This window comes from Brienomyrus brachyistius, chromosome 9 (genome assembly GCF_023856365.1).
Source record: "Brienomyrus brachyistius isolate T26 chromosome 9, BBRACH_0.4, whole genome shotgun sequence".
In the NCBI taxonomy this organism is placed as follows: domain Eukaryota; kingdom Metazoa; phylum Chordata; class Actinopteri; order Osteoglossiformes; family Mormyridae; genus Brienomyrus; species Brienomyrus brachyistius.
In genome coordinates this window covers 12,910,639-12,930,381 of record NC_064541.1, presented here as the reverse complement: position 1 = coordinate 12,930,381, position 19,743 = coordinate 12,910,639, and the positions used below count along the sequence as shown (strand labels likewise).

Here is a 19,743-nt window from a genome sequence, read left to right as displayed (position 1 = left end):
ATCGAAGGCCCACCTGACTGCATTACGGAAAACCACACAAAAGCCAAGTCACATCGCCGCTGCAGAATACTAAAGGCCGGCCGTCTAGTAATTATTTCACAACAGAGGCTTTCGCCTGCAGCTTTTCAGCCTTTGCAGCGTGAGCTCTTAGCGCATCTGTGAGGCACTTGGAAGAAAAAACTTTCAAGCAGGCAGAAGGATAATAAGACGCGGGCTCCGGCCACTCTCGTTTACCTACGGTTGTGATACCGCTTCAGTTCAGTGCCCCGCGGGCCGTGGCGCTGAGAATTGGCCACGTTGCTTCCTTGCAACTCGAACGTGGTTGTCTTGGCCACCGGTGGAGCGCCCCTGTTTATCTGCGATGCTGCCGTCACCAAAGGGGCAGGATATCCTTGAGCGGTAATGTCCACTGACTGAGATTTCTTCTTCAGCCTGTCCGCAAAGGGAACAAAACATTTGAAAAAACGTCAGTTTGAGCAAAAAAAAAGCCTTGAAAAGACACATACACACGTCCTTGGTTATGAAACTATTTATCACTCAGGGTTTATATTTCCGGGAGGAAGCCGGTAAAGTGGAGTTGTCTGCTTGAAGAAATATTTGCCTGTAAGGGTCTAAAAAATATCCAATTAATTTAAAACGCTATGGAAGCTGAGGCCTCTGGATGACTAATATGAGCATAATTACCTCTGTGTTCGGCTGTCTCCAATGCTAGCGAAGGTACCGTTGGCGGAGACATTACACAGCTGAGATAAACACATGCATGTCGTTACACCCCGTAGTACAATCCAGTACACATGATGTAAACTTATGATGATGAATCGCACAAATGCATTTAAAATAAAAGCCAGTTAAAGGTCCTTCAGTACATGGCCGCCATGCTGGGAGGCAGTGGGACGCCTTTCATTCTCTTCACACTCTGTTCTGAGCCTGGGAGTTTGCGAGGATTTTACTCGCATTACTCTGGTTTCTTACCACGGTCCAAAGACATGCACTTCGGCTTGATATGTGGCTTGTAAATTGTGCGTGAGTGTGAATGTGTGGACCAGCATCCTACCCATCCCTCTGCCTTCTGGAGACTGGGTCCAGACTCACCATAAGCCAGTACCGGGAAGCAGGTTCTGGATCGGACAATGGAACGGATGGGATGGATGGATGTATGGAAGGATGCCTCATCTTCCTTAAAAAAGTTCTGTACCACTGATGTTCACAATGGCCGAAAGCCCTAAGCACCAAATACCTCCATATACCAGCTATGGTGATAGAAGCCTTGCTAGAGATTATGTGTGCGAGTGACTCACTTTTAAAAATCAGCTCACCCCATTAAAATAATAAGTGGGAGCACTTTACTGTTCAGTTAACCAGGGCGGGTTATTACTGATGCACATTTCATGGTCCCGACGGTGATGTAAAAGAAAAAATAAATAAAAACAGATTACAGTGCACAGACTGCCATGACATTAATAATCAGCCTGTAATTAAAAATTTCTGAGTGTTGAGCAGACATAAATTGACCCTGTCCCATTAGCTAATATATTCATTTATTATTAATATATCGTTATTATTGCTTCTAAACATTACCCCATGTATAATTAACTAACAGTGGAAAAGAAGCTTAAACTATGAAATTTCCATTGGAATGTAACCTATCAGCAAAGAAGTAACTTGTCCTGTTAGAGATTTAGCCTATTAACATAGAGGTTTCCTAAAATATTTCAGTAATTTAGCCTATCAGTGATATGGCTTATCAGTGATTTAGCCTATCAGTGATATAAACTGTGGAATTAATGGATTAGCGGTTAAGTTGACTTTTCAGTTAGCTGCACCCACCAGCCACTGCATGTCATGCAAAAAGGGTCATAATCTGATTCTACTACCCGCAATCTGATTGAAGGTGGAGAGGTTTGGAAAGGCTATCTGGATGGATTTCAGGCAGATTCGGGGGAGAGGAACCAGGTGTTTTGATAAGAGATATGCTCCAACAGACCCATTGGCCCAAAGATTTCTAACACTCCTGACAAAGGGAGCACGCCGGCTGGGATGTGGCTCAGGAGGGCACTCTGCCTTTGACTGAAAGGTTGTTGGTTCCAATCCAGTGGATGGCGGAATGATGTCACCACTGGGCCCTAGGGCAAGGCCCTTAACCCTTAATTGCTCAAGCGACTGGCTAACTCTGCCTTCTCAAAAATGTGCTGCTTTAGATAAAATTGTCAGTTAAACAAATAAAAATGTAAAATTACCATGAGACCATACTATCTCAGAATGCAGATGTACAGCAACGTACACATTCATGAAGCATACTTACACTCGCTAATGCCGACAAGCAAGCAGAATGAGATTAGCTTTGCTGTTCTGGTGCTGCATGGGAAATATCCTAACAGATCTCTCCGAGAAAAATCTATTAATTTTCATGCTCTTACTCCCTTAATATTGCCTTAATTGATTAATCCCCAAATGCTCTTTCCAAATTATTAGAGAGAAACAGTTTCCTTCGCCCCATTAGCTGCTCCGGTACCCAGGCCAGTGTGATATTTAAACTCCTTCATGGCACCCGGGGGGGTTACTCAGTGTTACTTAAGATTAACCCTCCCCTTGTCCGGGACCCGTGGAAATGCTGCAGCTGAGTACAACAGGGGGAGCCGTGGAGGCCGCTTTTCACTCTGCCTGCTATTCAGCGTGATTTGCATTTCCGCTGGCTGTTCCTGAGTAGAAATTCCTGGACTTTTCTATAGAAAAAAAAATAGTCATTTGGGATGGCTAGATACATCCTTGTTAAAAGGGTGTTTATCAGTGAATGATAAATTAGCCTAAAGGACAATGTTTCTCTTTTTAAAAATCCTTCCCCACATTGCTGGTTTTAGAATATTCAACTGCGCAGAAACTCAGACATACGTACGAGGCGTCATTTCAAAGACTTCTCAGAGATGACGGACATCTCTGGTAGGCTGTTATGAAAAGACCTTACTCATCACCATCTGATGAGACATTCCCCATAAATGGTTCTTTTTTGTCTTGGGTTTTAAAAGCATGTCAAGGAAAATATTGAAGGCAGCTGGTAACAATCCCCCCCCCCCCAAACGCAATTCTTGCCATTTTCAGCCATTTCAGAAAGCGTCTCAGATAAGCATGTTTCGTTAGATAATCTGGAAAAGGAGGGAAAGTGCATCAAAGACAATGGTAAACTGGGAACATCTTGCACCTCTCCGAAAGAGGACTGAAAATGTAGAGCTTGTGAGAAGGACAGGGCTTTTCCACACTGTGGTTGAGAAATGGAGGTTTAATTTTACAGCTAAGACTGGGAAGCTCGTCACGCTCCGTGCCGTCAATCCCAGCACCCCATGGGTACAAACAAAGAAAAGCTGACAGTTCATCTGCTCTGTAATCCTCAAAGTCAACACTGTTATACACTAGTGGGCTTGTTTATTTAGGCAGAGGCACAAATACTGCAAAATAATTTTTCTGCATTGCTTCAGTTGTGATGTTTTCCAAAAAAAAACAAAGTTGTTTCTGATGTTCACTAGAGAAATGCTAATTTTTTAAACGGTCGATTTATGTCTGATGACACAACAAAAGCCACAGGTGAGGTCGGCCCACTTTTAGTGCTGGATTTCAGAGACTGTCTGAGGATTTCCTTACATTTCCTTAGCACGTCTTTACACAGCGTGTAGTTAGAGTATGGGATAGTCTTCCTGCTAAAACCCTGGGTTCCTTTAAATCAGAGCTAGATAAGATTTTAACAGCTCTGAGCTATTAGTTAAGTTCTCCCCAAACGAGCTTCATGGGCCGAATGGCCTCCTGTCATTTGTAAATTTCTTATGCTCTTACATTTACATTACATTTAATTTATCTGGCAGATTATTTTACCTGAAGTGATGTGCTGTATTTTTTTTAGAAACCAGGAGCAGTCTGGCCCTTGAGCGATTGGGGTTAAGGGATTTGCTCAGGGGCCGAACTGTGAAATCACACTGCTGACCCTGGGATCCGAACTGCCGACCTTCTGATCACAGGAACGGTGTCCTAACCAGCTGCCCCCCACAATGCCAGCACAATATTTCCTGTCTTAAAATAGAATTCCTATGAAGGGCCGTGTTTTGTTTACTTGCTGAAATCGAGCCCTTAGAGCACGGCCAGTCAACCGAGCCACTTGTGATCTTTGTGTCCAATTTGGCTTCACTATGCCGGTGGCGGCCATACGGGCACACCCTAAACGAGGAAAGCGAGCGGAAAGCTAGTGTACGGCCGCCCTGTCCACAGATGCCCCTCGCGGGCGCAACGGCAGGGGCGCCTCAATTGCTGTCCTGTTTTCTCAACCAGCCGGTGACCCACTGGTGAAGTTGCGCCGTTGGACGGCTTTTCGTCCCCCCTGCTAAGCGCGGATGCAATAACACCAGGCCACCTGCCTTCCCATCTGGACGTCTGAAGCAAGAGACACTTTTCATTCGTAGGCCGTGTCCAAACCAACATCAGAAACCCAGCCAAAAGCACAGCACTCATACCTCAGCACCTAATCGCTGGTCACTCGCATGGCATGTGTGACTTATGCTAACTAATTAGCAATAAAAGCTCTGAGCCTTCTTAATGTCATATTCCAAAAAGCAGCAAACATAATCTAATCACTTAGGAGTCATATTAAGTGCGTCTACACACCTATTAATGCTCTGCCAGCGAGAGAGGCTTCCCTTAGGAATATTTCTGGAAATTTCTGGATAATTTATCCATCTATTCATTTTCTACACTCGTCCTGTGTAGGGTCGTGGGGGTCTGGAACCTATCCCGGAATCTATGGAAGCAAGGCAGGGAATTATCCAGGATAGGCCGCCAACCCGTCACAGGTCATTTGTGGATAATGTGACTGGTAAATCTCGCAGTACAGACGACCCACTCTGCCACCTGCCGGAAGCTGAGGTTCAATATTCCTGGGGGGGGGGGCTTCAGTACATTAGATCCAAATGTGCTTCTTGATGGTGCGAAAATGAGAAAAGTAGTTAAAGTATAAGAAACAGGGAGAAGGTTATGGCCCCCCCTGAAGTGTGAGCTGCCGTGTTAGTCACTTTTACAGCGCCGACGGAGTGTCAGTGGGACAGACCAAACATGATGCGGTAACGAGGTCAGCGTTCATTAGAATCAAGTTGATTTGTAAAAAAAAAAAAAAAATGGCAGAGAAAAGTAGAAGGATCTTCAGCTTCTGGTCGAACCTGTTCCAGTGGCAGCGGGAATGACGTGCGGCACCAGTGCCGACGAGCAGATTATCGTCTCGACGGGGATCTTTTCGCTTTGGCGCATAACAGCGACTTTCAGAAAGTAAGGGGAGCGCGTTACTCGTGGCGATATCGACTCCAGCGTGGACACGACCGACCGCTGACGAGAAGGTGCCTTTATGGTTGTTTTTCACTGCGGGCTGACAGCGAGACACTGTGTGCCTTTGCTCTCAGCCAATCAGAGAGGAAGCGCAGACCCTCTGTAAGCCCTGTTATGATTCACTGGGGGGGGGGGGGGGGTTACACAATGCCTTCAAACCAGGCAGAAACAAAAACAAATCAGCACTTATCCTTCTGTGTTTATCATGGTCTTGCTTGATTTTGCGTGTGACGTCAGATCACTTGTAAGCGAGGGACGGTCGTCCGTGCGGCAGCTTGCGGTCGTACGCCATTTGGCCACAGATGCGGCTGGTCGCGGTCGGAGCTGCATACAGCAGTGATATTCCGCCAGACCGGGAGAGGGCAGATGCATTGCAGCAATTACACAAATACAAGCAGTGTAGTGAAACGGGTAAACTTTCCACAACAGTTTTAAAGTTGCTAGTCAAGACTTGGCCGGCACTGCGGTAAGAAGGCATACCACTGAAATCCTTACGACAAAATTAGCCAGGACCCCAACCCCTTCCACCTGCTCGCCGGATTTTATTGCCAGGATTTCAAAATGCAGGAATAGTGCTGCTTTTTAAAATACCGTATAGCTCGGCATAATGTCCTGCCAATATGACCAATTAGATATGAAGGTACATCTGACCCTCCTCATACAGCTGCTCACCACAACCGCTACAACGACTACTCTTCTTCTACTCCTTCATCGTTGTCCGTTGATGTGTTAAAGACCACATTGCCACCTACTGGAAATAGCTAATCGATTATCTTGCATATGCTCGGTCGATGTGCAAGGTTTCCGCCCGACATAAAAATCTGGGCTAAACGTGAACCGACCACAGTCATCCGCAGCCAACCGCTGATGATGAAATTTACATCGCATCCCCTCGTCTGCAACCACAAGCCAGCGTGCAAATTGTGAAAGTATGAATTGGCCTTAAGTGTACAGCATGACGCAGGCAGCTGAGAGGCAAGCCGGCAAAAGGCCCTACTGTTAGCCAGATGAAAAGCTCAGCCGATTAGCAAGCAGACACGCCAGCCACTGGCATTAAAGGGCACAGATGCCTCACAGCCCGGGACGTTCCTCGCCGTGCCGCTTTGCTTGATTGCTTGATTTGATTCCTCCTTTGCCCTTGCTTACCCCCCCCCCAAAGATGTAGTTGAGGCAGTACCCTGTGATTCTGGGTGAAACCATGGCAACGACACCGACCCCACGACACGACACGAGGCCTTTTCACACCCGCTCCCCGCTTTTGGAGCGTCTTGAATAGCTGCCGCTTCCCGGTGGTTGATCGATTAATCACAGAGCCGCACAAAGCAGATGGTCGCGACTGGGTCACGGCCCGCCTCGCCACTCCGGTGGACGGGCCTGGCAGACGGGGGCAAATCCAGCAGGTGGATTCAACCGACGGCTTTTTTAACCACAGGGACGCTTTCGAGTTTCACGTTTTCAATTTCGGTTTTGAAGATTTGTCATGTGTACAGAGTGGCGTAAAATCCTTCCTGCGCACTATATCATAAAAGAGCCACAGTAAATAACAGAGCAGTGACGGCAGACATTTAGCAAATATACATACAAGAGACACATCAGGGATAGAAGCTGTAGTGTTATAGTGTCCAGTGAACAAATGAATCATCAGTTTTTGAATCATGGATCGTTATGATGTCATTATAAGGGTTAATGGGATATATGATGTCATTATCAAGGTTAATGGGATATATGATGTCATTATCAGGGTTAATGGGATATATGATGTCATTTTGTAATATGTGACAACACGTTTAGCCATGTTCACCTCACACATGCCTATTTGGTTTACTTAGCTGCACAAGTTTTGACCACATGTTCATAGACACATCCAGTGTTTTGGCTGAGCAAAAGGGATGAGCTTCGAGATACAGATGCTGGCCCCCGACGGTTTGGCCCAGCCTACATCCCCACTACACCGTGGGTTTAACATCGCGTCCAAAATGGATGGTGGTTTTTTTTTTTGTGTCTTTCAAAACTTGTTCATAAATCAAAGGACATTATACTCTGAGGAATGAGCCTTATCCAAAAACGTGCGTACAACTCTCTTTAAATACATGCACAAACATCTACACAGTACATATATGCACTGAAGCATCGTGAAACATTCATCCTCCATAACCGTTTATCCAATAGTGGGCTACAGAGATCCTGGGCCCTATTCCAGGAAGCCCAGGGCATAGATAAAGCAGATGTACTATATGGCACGTCAGTCCATCACAGAACATGCACAGTATTGGTACCTTAGAGAAGCCATGTAACCATGCAATTCTGTGTGAGGAAACCCCTGTAAACACAGGGAAAGCTTGCAATCTGGGGTGAAGTGTGAGCCGATGGGGTGATATCGAGCTCTCGTACCTAAAGGTCCAGTGAGCTGCTGCAACTGAGAAGCGTCTATAAAAATAATTTCTGAAAGTAATGAAGTGTTCTGAAGGCACTCTGGTCCTGGAGGCGCTTGGTTATGCCCTGAGTGGTCTCCATCGATTAATTAAGGTCATCGTCTAGGTGCAAATTAGCATCCTCTGGCCTTTGAAGGGGTAAGTCATTTACAGACTGAGTAACTTTCTGTTCAGGAGCTATTTTTAACCCCTGAAAGGGTTTAAAGTGGTGGAAACTTACAAAACTGACAAAAGGAGTTGCATTGCACTGGAAACATGAATGATATTATCAATACTTCATTGTTTTTGTATCTCTGTGCTAAGTCGTCCATACTGAAACCCAGTACACTCCTGGTGTCAAAGAAGGAAGCGATTTTTACAACCACGGAATACTGACGGTTCATTTTCAGGACTTATCTTCTGATAAACATCTTGGAATCTGTCACTAATTGGAAAACAGCTGAGTAAAAAACAGATGTAAGTCAGAGTAAAAATAAAAGTGCTAGTTCAGCCCCTCATGTCTCGGTAACCGGTAATTAGGTAACTTAATTCTACAACTTCAGCCTTTACGCATCTGTTTTTTAAAGCCTCCCTGTAATTGCAGCTAATAGCAACTTGGCTACGCCATGAGCCATGCTACCCCTTTCCCCGCCCCCCTCCCACATTGCCCCTTTCACCCCCCAGCGGACGGGACACGGCGGGCCAGTGCATGTGCCGCACCTCGTCCGGCGGCCGTCTTGCAGGGCTATGCTTTTCCGGCTGCCGCGTGGTACGCTAACGGCTGCACATTGCGATCTGCCCCCTTTTCCCATGACGGAACCGTGAGCCCCCCCCCTTTCCGGAACAATCTAAGAGGAACTGCTTTAAATGGTTCCCTGTGGTGCTTTTTAACATTTTGCAAACACTATGAATAGAATCATCACGCTGTGTTAAGGAAGAGAAAGTGCTAATGTGCAGATACTTTCAGTCCAGTGAGGGAGGAAGTTAGTATAAGTGAAAGACAAACAAATATCTGACAAGCTTCGAGTTTCTGCCTGGTATCCAATTTTTATATGACCCCTGTGTTACTGGCTTAACATGCATGCTGGGATATCTAAGCAGGCTTCACTGCAGACACCTGTCAGTCACATGACCAGACACACACAGTATTATGACAAAGTCATCTTTTTTCTGAAGTTTTTAAAAACATGCCATGTTTTACAAACTTCCGAATCCTGTCCCTCTCACCTCGCCCCCACAACACTGCAGAGGCCACACTGGCGAGCCATCTCTGCGTTTCTCACCATGCCGCCTTCAGAGCACCCGCCAACCGTAATGAGCACCCCGCCCCCGGTTATAAAGAGCTCCCCAGTGGGCGGATGCCCTTGAAATGTTAGTGCGTGGTCCTTTTCACAGGTCAGGCGAAGGCCGCCACGCCACGGCCAGACGCCTCCCTGCCGCGTGATTCTCTCAGGGCCGATCTGGGGCACATGCTACCCTCCAGGTCACGGGGTCACCCTCAGCGGTATAAGGGGCCTTGGATGTCATGGGACATGTGACCGGCATGTGCCGGAATGTGTCAGAGAATATGAGGGAGCCACGCTGGGGGTGGACTGAGGGTCAGCAGGTCAGTGCTGTGCCTGTATCCAGAAGGTCGCTGGTTTTGAACCCCCCCCCCCCCCCCCGACAAATGCTCTGGGGCTCTGGATAGGTAGGTGACCCTGTGCTCAGACCCTAAACTGCACTCTCACCCCATGTGTGTATGTCCCAAAATAGGGGAACCAGGTGGGACATACTAACCTTAACACATTCCATGGTACCTTTACTCATATTTCTATATGTGGCAAATAAAGTCACATTTCATTTACTGTACAAGGCTCTCATCCTTTTGGACTCAAGTATCTGCCCTACCGCCTTCGCAAAAAAAGGTTGGCATGGCCCCTCCCCCATTAGCAGCATGCGGGCTAGCGTGGCCCCTCCCCCGGTCAGCAGCTGGTAGGTTGGCATGGCCCCTCCCCCTGTCAGCAGCAGGCTGGTTGGTGCAGCCCCTCCCCCGGTCAGCAGCTGGTAGGTTGGCATGGCCCCTCCCCCAGTCAGCAGCAGGCCGGTTGGCATGGCCCCTCCCCCTGTCAGCAGCAGGCTGGTTGGTGCAGCCCCTCCCCCGGTCAGCAGCTGGTAGGTTGGCGTTCCTCTGTGATCTGGCCTGCTGCAGCCAGAGCAGCAACGCTGGAGCGCTGTGCTCAGCCCAGCTCCGTGAATGCCAGCTGGAGGGAGGGGTCAGGAACGCTGAGACAGAAGGGAAAGCCAGTTCTGGGCGGGGGTGGGGTGGTGGGCAGTGTCAGTCAGCCTGACTTACAGCCCTCTGCCCCCTTATTTTCCTCAAATAGGATCGCGTTTTTAAGGGCTAATTACACGAGAGGCGATTTAACGCAATTAGATCCATAGCCTGTGACGGCATGTAAATCAGGGAGGCATATAAATAAACCAAGAGAAGCGGCTCCAACAGTCAGCTGGCAAAATACCGAACAGCACCCAGCACCACTTTAGTCTGCGTTTTCCCATCCTGCTCATTAGCCAGCACGGATGCTTCCTGAGAGGAACACGCAGATAAACATGCCTATTTATTTCAAGACGCAAATACCAACAATAATTTAGCAGCTTATCGAGAGGGTTATTTTGTATTTCCCACTGTTGCTTGGAATAATCATCATCATCACCGCCGTAATAATAACACTGTGCCATGCACTGATATGACACCCCATCTGAAGTGTCTCCTGATTGGTGGCCTGAGCTTCCTGGGATGTATCCAGGTTCGCCTGTGACCCTCAGCAGGGAGCTCCGGCTTACATAAAACCAGCTAAAGTAAACTCAGGCAAAATGATCTGAGGTATGCAGAGTAACAGAAGTGCTATGGCAAATAGCCTGCATGCGCCTGCAAGTACATTTACACATCACTTCGTTTATTTCATGTGCTCTTTAATACTTATTTGTCTTTCATTTCATTGCTGCTCTTCCTCTTGTCCCCTCCCCTGTAACTGTGGCACAAACATTTCACTGTGTTCTTCGGAACATACGTGACAATAACACTCGAAACTTGAAATACTAGCGTATAATCAGCTTATGTGTCTTTTTGCTTTTAGCAAATCCAACTTAAGGGCTCGACTCCAGATGAGCCCACAGGGACCACGCCCACAGGGACCACGCCCACAGCAGGAACGCGTGGCCAACCACAACCGAATATCGGAGAGATTCGCATTCCAGGTCACGTCCGCGGCCAGGTGGGACTCCTGCCTGCGTCCCGCGAAAAAAAACGGCCTCTGTAATTGCGTTTCAGGCTGCCGGTGCTGCCGGGACACGTTGCCATGTTTCTCCGACATATTAATTAGGCTTTGGAAAGTGGGGAGGTGGGGCGTCTAGGAGCTGCTGGGACCCTATGCTGTCTTCGGAGGGTGAGGAAATGCTGAAATCTACGGCTGTCAAAGCTACACTCCCTGCCCATCACACCGGAATGCTGGCGTAATGCATTCCTTTTTATTACATGCCATTGTGTTTGTTTAAAATTAACGTGACCTTGTGCAACGCCTTGACCTGGGGGGATGCTATTTTGCCTTGATCACACACCTGTGTGAAAGAAATGACACAAAAAATAAGAGGTGTTTTTTTCCTGGGAAACTGTAATTGTAATTACCAATTACATAAATTTTTAATCCAGAGACAAAATGTAGTCATAGTCCTGGCATGTTTTTCTTGAGCCGACTGCTGCTGACTGGAGGGGTAGGACCGCGCCAACCTGCCTGCTGCTGACAGGGGGGGGAGGGGGGAGTGAGCCAGCTGCTGATGGGGCCAGGGGGGCCGGTTGCAGAAGGAAGATGGCACACCCTGGGGTGCCCTCCGGGCTCCGCCACTGCCATCTCCGAATGCGCCTCCTGGCGTCTGCCACGCTCCTATTGCCTCCATCTGCATGCCACAGATGGCACCCGGTTGAGGAGAAGTTCGCGGTGAAGCAGTCGGTACTACAGACCAGACGGTGGGTGCAACAGAACCGAAATAACCTCCAGGAGGACTTACAAAGAGAGGTAACCTGCACAGGAAGCTAAGTACGAAAAGAAGAAGAAGAAGATTCCCCAGTCAGAGTCAGACTGACGTCACGCAAACGATGGCTAGATGGATGGATGTCACTGAGAGGAGCTTCTTACCATAACATTCCTGTACTTATCAGCAAACCGACAAGAGGGATTCTGAACTAGTCCAGCTGAACCAATCACCTCGTTTTCTCTTCCCCATTAATTTCTGATGCATATTTCAGGAATGAAACAGAGGGACATAGTTTAGTCACACCTGCCGGTCAAGTTACCTCGTCCCACACTATGTAGCTCCCGCTGGTCCCTGAGATGAAAGGCAGATGCTGGTGGTTTGAGACGATGGATAGGTTGGGGCTGGGAACTGGGGAGGACAGTGGGCTGAGGGCCCCACTGCTGCGGGTTCGAGAACCGAACCCTAACCTCCCACGGAAATACAAACACTCACTAATTAAAGCTCTTATTAATTTTGCTGGTATTAAAAGTATTTTTAAGATGGATTCTATACATGTTTCAGCTTATTAATATTTACATTACGCCCTGCGGCCTCTTGGAAGTCTGACAGTGCATCATCAGCAGCTGGCCGTTAAGGCGAAGCGGTGAGTGGGCGGGGGAGCCAAAGAGAAGCTTCTGGAACATCACCAGCACTCTGAGACGCCTTTGCATGGCAAGCAGACCGTCTGGCTTCTCCTTGCTTGCCCTTCTCCTCCTAGCAATGCCCCCCCTGCCATTCCCCCCCAGCCCTGAACATTCTGACTGGATTAATTCATTCCGAATGGTTTGACGAGCCCCAGCTGGGCCTGCAATGAGCGGGTAGAGGAACGGTTTTCCACAGGCACGTGGGCGGCCATCAGGGCGGCCACCAGGGCTGCCATCAGGGCGGCCACCAGGGCGGCCATCAGGGCGGCCACCAGGGCGGCCACCAGGGCGGCCATCAGGGCGGCCACCAGGGCGGACACCAGGGCGGCCATCAGGGCGGACACCAGGACGGACACCGGGGCGGCCATTAGGGCGGCCACCGGGGCGGACACCAGGGCGGCCATCAGGGCGGACACCAGGGCGGCCATCAGGGCGGACACCAGGGCGGACACCAGGGCGGACACCAGGGCGGACACCAGGACGGCCATCAGGGCGGCCATCAGGGCGGCCACCAGGGCGGACACCAGGGCAGCCACCAGGGCGGACACCAGGGCGGACACCAGGGCGGCCATCAGGGCAGCCACCAGGGCGGACACCAGGGCGGCCATCAGGGCAGCCACCAGGGCGGACACTAGGGCGGCCATCAGGGCGGCCACCAGGGCGGACACCAGGGCGGACACCAGGACGGCCATCAGGGCGGCCATTAGGGCGGACACCAGGGCGGACACCAGGGCGGACACCAGGGCGGCCATCAGGGCGGCCATCAGGGCGGACACCAGGACGGCCATCAGGGCGGCCATTAGGGCGGACACCAGGGCGGACACCAGGGCGGCCATTAGGGCGGACACCAGGGCGGACACCAGGGCGGACACCAGGGCGGCCATTAGGGCGGACACCAGGGCGGCCATCAGGGCGGCCATTAGGGCGGACACCAGGGCGGACACCAGGGCGGCCATCAGGGCGGCCATTAGGGCGGACACCAGGGCGGACACCAGGACGGCCATCAGGGCGGCCATCAGGGCGGACACCAGGACGGCCATCAGGGCGGCCATTAGGGCGGCCATCAGGGCGGCCATTAGGGCGGACACCAGGGCGGACACCAGGGCGGCCATCAGGGCGGCCATTAGGACGGACACCAGGGCGGCCATCAGGGCGGCCATTAGGGCGGCCATCAGGGCGGCCATTAGGGCGGACACCAGGGCGGACACCAGGGCGGCCATCAGGGCGGCCATTAGGACGGACACCAGGGCGGCCATCAGGGCGGCCATCAGGGCGGACACCAGGACGGCCATCAGGGCGGCCATTAGGGCGGCCATTAGGGCGGACACCAGGGCGGACACCAGGGCGGCCATCAGGGCGGCCATTAGGGCGGACACCAGGACGGCCATCAGGGCGGCCATCAGGGCGGCCATTAGGGCGGCCATCAGGGCGGACACCAGGACGGCCATCAGGGCGGCCATCAGGGCGGCCATCAGGGCGGACACCAGGACGGCCATCAGGGCGGCCATCAGGGCGGCCATTAGGGCGGACACCAGGACGGCCATCAGGGCGGCCATTAGGACGGACACCAGGACGGCCATCAGGGCGGCCATTAGGACGGACACCAGGACGGCCATCAGGGCGGCCATCAGGGCGGCCATTAGGGCGGCCATCAGGGCGGACACCAGGACGGCCATCAGGGCGGCCATCAGGGCGGCCATCAGGGCGGACACCAGGACGGCCATCAGGGCGGCCATCAGGGCGGCCATTAGGGCGGACACCAGGACGGCCATCAGGGCGGCCATCAGGGCGGCCATTAGGGCGGACACCAGGACGGCCATCAGGGCGGCCATTAGGACGGACACCAGGACGGCCATCAGGGCGGCCATTAGGACGGACACCAGGACGGCCATCAGGGCGGCCATCAGGGCGGCCATTAGGGCGGCCATCAGGGCGGACACCAGGACGGCCATCAGGGCGGCCATCAGGGCGGCCATCAGGGCGGACACCAGGACGGCCATCAGGGCGGCCATCAGGGCGGCCATTAGGGCGGACACCAGGACGGCCATCAGGGCGGCCATTAGGGCGGACACCAGGGCGGACACCAGGGCGGCCATCAGGGCGGCCATCAGGGCGGCCATTAGGGCGGACACCAGGACGGCCATCAGGGCGGCCATTAGGGCGGACACCAGGGCGGACACCAGGGCGGCCATCAGGGCGGCCATTAGGGCTTTTCTGTCCTGCTCTTTTGGCCTGCAACCCCCCCCCCCCGAGGTTCTTCTGTCCTGCCACCGTCCGATAGTCAGACATCCTCAATGAAACAATGCTCAATTGGTATTCTAACGTTCCCCCCCATCACACCCCTCCGATTCATAATCAATATTTTTTCAACTAACATGAATAGATACAGCAAACATTTTCATTGTAGAGTCTATATTGGCAAGTAAATCTTTTTAATACTTGTGGAAAACAATTACCATCACCAGCCCCCACCCCCCCCCACCCCCATGTGCTACTTTCCACTGAGGCTGACAAACACTACATGAATGTGTTGAATACATAAATCAATGTAATACAACTTGGAAGATTTAGAAATGATTCTACGGCGTGAAGAGCCGATCGGGAGACTACCGACAGCACGGGAACGATGACTTACACCTGGTTTTTCCGTTATTTTTTTGTGTGCCTTTCGACAGTGTTCGGCACCCCCCCGAGAAGACGTCTCTTGCCCAAATACGGCCAGTTAATACTCCCCAGGCCACTGACCCAAATCTTTGATTAAGCTTTTATTTGCATTTGTTTATCTCCATCGCTGACATCCAGAGACCCCTCCCTAGAACCCCCCCCCCCCCCTCCCTTACCATCCACGGCATTACTGAATGGAGGAGAAGTGAAGAGGAGCAGCGAGTAACGTGAAAGGTGGCGGGGATCATGAATCAAGCACTATAAGGGGAGCATTTAAAAACCAATAAGGGCGCCTTTAAATGCAAGCGAGTCGTTTCATTTTATATTGGCCCATTTCTCCGCCTCGCCGTCTTTAATATCAGCCGCGGAATCTCAACCAGGCTAAAAATAAAAGGGGTTTTAAATCACTTTAATCCTCTGCCGGCAATGTCCGCGACACGCATTTTAAATTAAACCCCTATTACTGAATTCAGGGATGATGCCACTGAAGATCTGTAAGGTTAAAGAATTTACTTTGCATAATAAAAGACCTAAACTGGCCACCTAATTTGGACCGTCTTGAAATCCACATTAACCGGTGCCTGTCTGATTCAGCGTAATGGTACGTCCCCCATGTACTCATCACGTGGCATTTATTCATTTAACAGATTCTTTTATTCAGAGTGACGTGCGTTTGGGAAACCGGGGTCATCCAGCCCCTGGAGCAATTGGGGGTTAAAGGCTTTACTCAAGGGTCCAATGGTGACATCGCTCTGCCAACCCTGGGACTCGAGCTGTCGACCTTCCAATCACAGGCACAGCATTCTAACCTGCTGAGCCACACACTGCCCTCCACCCCCATCCTGTGAGGCTGCTTGTAAGTAGTGATTAATGGTCACCGATTCTACTCCCCTAAAGAAGTCCTCTTTAAATCCAGCGCTTAGTCTACACCATTTCTGTTACGATACATAACGTAAAAGCACCCGAGTGTCTTTGCACCAAGGCATCGGCTAAGCAACTCTACGTTCACTTGGGCGCCTGACGGTTCAGGTCATTCTCCGCCGGGTTGAACCGCTCCAGACGGCACCTGAGAAGGTCACGGCTGCAGAGGTCTTCAAGCGCAGGGACACGCGCCTTCAAACCGCTGCAGACCGTAGCTGACAGGCTGAAGCCGCTGTATTCATAGCCCTCCCAGTATATACATTCCCTTATTGTCTTCATGCTTCCCAAACATGTACCTTCCACCCAATTTCAGCATCTTTCTTGTAACATAAATATTTCAACTGCAACAATTATTACTGCACACCATTCCCCTAACAACATCTGTCATTTTTTCAATTACTGAATCAACATTTATATTACCATTGCGAGACAGTTATTTTAATGTTTTTAATTCTGTTTGTTGTAATTCTTCATATCTTGGTGACTGTATGAAAAAAAAAAAACATTTAAACGGATGAATGTTAGGCTGTAAAACAGCGGCCTAGAACATCCCTGTCAATTGTTTACACAGACTGATCCTCCAACTGCTGATAAAAAACAATTTCAAAAGATTGGCGACTCCCTTCGGGGCACCGTGGAAGTAAACAACTGACAACAGCCATCAAAATATTTAGAAAAATCACTGCAATGTTTTACCAAGAAAAAAATACAGGCTGCTTCTGAAAAACACCTTTGTGGTTTCAGTGCAGATACTGTTTGTTTCTCCTCCTTCCCCATGTCTGGCTCACCATGGCTCCCCCTGCCCCCAGGCAAAGATTAGAGACCTGTGGTGGAAATTCGGACATTCACAGTATACAGCCATCCAGTGTTCAACAACATACAGCCATCCAGTGTTCAACAACATACAGCCATCCAGTGTTCAACAACATACAGCCATCCAGTGTTCAACAACATACAGCCATCCAGTGTTCAACAACATACAGCCATCCAGTGTTCAACAACATACAGCCATCCAGTGTTCAACAACATACAGCCATCCAGTGTTCAACAACATACAGCCATCCAGTGTTCAACAACATACAGCCATCCAGTGTTCAACAACATACAGCCATCCAGTGTTCAACAACATACAGCCATCCAGTGTTCAACAACATACAGCCATCCAGTGTTCAACAACATACAGCCATCCAGTGTTCAACAACATACAGCCATCCAGTGTTCAACAACATACAGCCATCCAGTGTTCAACAACATACAGCCATCCAGTGTTCAACAACATACAGCCATCCAGTGTTCAACAACATACAGCCATCCAGTGTTCAACAACATACAGCCATCCAGTGTTCAACAACATACAGCCATCCAGTGTTCAACAACATTCAGTCACCCACAGTGTTCAACAACATACAGCCATCCAGTGTTCAACAATCTACAGCCATCCACAGTGTTCAATGTCTTTGTGCATTAAATGCACATTATTTTAATAAAGGATTTTTTTGTGAGCCTGACAAACCAGCATTTTATCTGATTGACTACAGCTCTCTATATGAACTATCCATTAGTCAGAGCAGGAAGGAGGTAAAACCCCACCGAGATGTAGGGACAGAAAGCGTTTTTAGCAGAGGTCCCACAGATGCACGTTGGGAAGATAAAAGCTATTAATCTCTCTAAGTTAAGCAAAGGAAGGGTGTCAGTGTGTCAGCATGCTAATTCACTTACCCAGTATAACCAGAAGGTTAATAACCCAAAAAGCAACAAGGGGGGGGGGGGGGGGGGGTCCTTAAACTGCTATTTTACGTATGGGGGGTGGTGTTTATGTTCTGGAAATATCTGGGCCACACTGAGGATGTGAAAATGGGCCTTTTGTTGATGAGGTTTGGAGTACAACCTAGGTGCTGACCGCTATTCAAAACATCAGCTATTACGAAACATCAGCTATTACAAAACATCAGCTATTTCAAAACACTCAAGTCATGCAGCAAAAAAACATAGGTGCCCCCAATGCTAATGCGAAGTCACTTTTATCATGGTACTTGTAGGAAAAAACGGAGGGAGCTTCAAATCTTCCACCAGCAAAACAATTCATCAAACAGACTGCTATCCAGCTCTGCAGGACAGAACCCCCTGGCGATAGACGTCCAGTCACCTGAAAGCTCCTCCCAAATTTTCATTATTAAGAGACAGACTTCTGCGATTTCCCGGCAGCACCAACTGAATCGTGCACTGGAGGACGCTCGCTGTCTTTGTGGGCCATAAGCACTGCACTGGAGGACGCCCGCTGTCTTTGTGGGCCATAAGCACTGCACTGGAGGACGCCCGCTGTGTTTGTGGGCCATAAGAAATGCACTGGAGGACGCCCGTTGTGTTTGTAGGCCTTAAGCACTGCACTGGAGGATGCCCGCTGTGTTTGTGGGCCATAAGCACTGCACTGGAGGACACCCTTTGTGTTTGTGGGCCTTAAGCACTGCACTAGAAGACGCCCGCTGTGTTTGTGGGCCTTAAGCACTGCACTGGAAGACGCCCGCTGTGTTTGTGGGCCTTAAGCACTGCACTGGAAGACGCCCGCTGTGTTTGTGGGCCTTAAGCACTGCACTGGAGGACGCCTGCTGTGTTTGTAGGCCTTAAGCACTGCACTGGAAGACGCCTGCTGTGTTTGTGGGCCTTAAGCACTGCACTGGAGGATGCCTGCTGTGTTTGTGGGCCTTAAGCACTGCACTGGAGGACGCCTGCTGTGTTTGTGGGCCTTAAGCACCATCCAGGAGCTGCATCCTTTCATCTTCAGGAAACACATCTTGCTGGAGGAAAATCTCAGGAATAAACCCCAATGCCCAGCACACTTGCACTGACCTCCATTTCTTTCAATACTTCATGCTCACTCTGAACACTGTTTTCAATGTCCATTTGAAGCCTGTTTTAAATCGTTATGGAAATCCATCCACCCATTCATCCATCCACTCATCCATCCAGCCATCCTCTAACTGCTTTTCCTGGATGGGCCGCAGGTTCCCTGCATGGAGCCTATTCCACGGAGCATAGAGCACAAGGCTGGGACAAAGCCAAGTCTCAGATTTGAGTTTTTACATCCACAAACACGTACATGTGTGTCATGAAATGCTTTGTCCAACTACTTCCAGGATTGTGCTGAAAAGGGCAGTACTAAGAAAAATAATATGAAAAGAAAAGAAAAAATAAGAAAACACGATTAAACATAACGATAAAAATAAAATAAAACTATACAAATGAAAAGCAATGTACCAGTAAGTGTATTTGCATAAGGCAGTGATCGGGAAGAGGTGGGGCTGGACTGGCCATCTGGTATTTTCCCAGTAGGCCGATGGGTGCAGGCCGGCAAAACTGACTGTAGGGGACCCCAAAGTCTAGGGCTCATTTATACTTCCAGTCCAGTGCAGGGAAGACGTACAATGAAAAGTGAGGAATACATACATGAGCTGACATAAGAGAAGCAGACAGAGTGGATAAGCTACATGCTGCAGGTGGAGCAGTGCCGGACGGCACCCATGTGCAGCGCTAGGTGGACTTCACCCCAACCCCAGTGACTCCCCACATCACGCAGCTGCTCTGCACCAGCACTGCAGGGGGCGCCAGTACTTCAAGGGGCATGTGAAGCAGGTAGGGCGCCGCGCAGGGGACGCTCTCTGAGACCAAATGAATTTCGCTTGCCCAGTCGGGGCCCC

At 50.0% G+C, this 19,743-nt stretch overlaps 1 long non-coding RNA gene across 1 annotated transcript in view; it reads right to left on the bottom strand.

Annotated features, from left to right (window-relative positions):
• Nucleotides 1-244: 244 nt before the first annotated feature.
• Nucleotides 245-19,743, bottom strand: part of LOC125748242 (uncharacterized) — a 54,509-nt gene continuing 35,010 nt past the window's right edge. The window contains exon 3 of the long non-coding RNA XR_007399499.1: nt 245-432. This is a non-coding gene — a long non-coding RNA (uncharacterized LOC125748242). The remainder of the gene's footprint in view (nt 433-19,743) is intronic.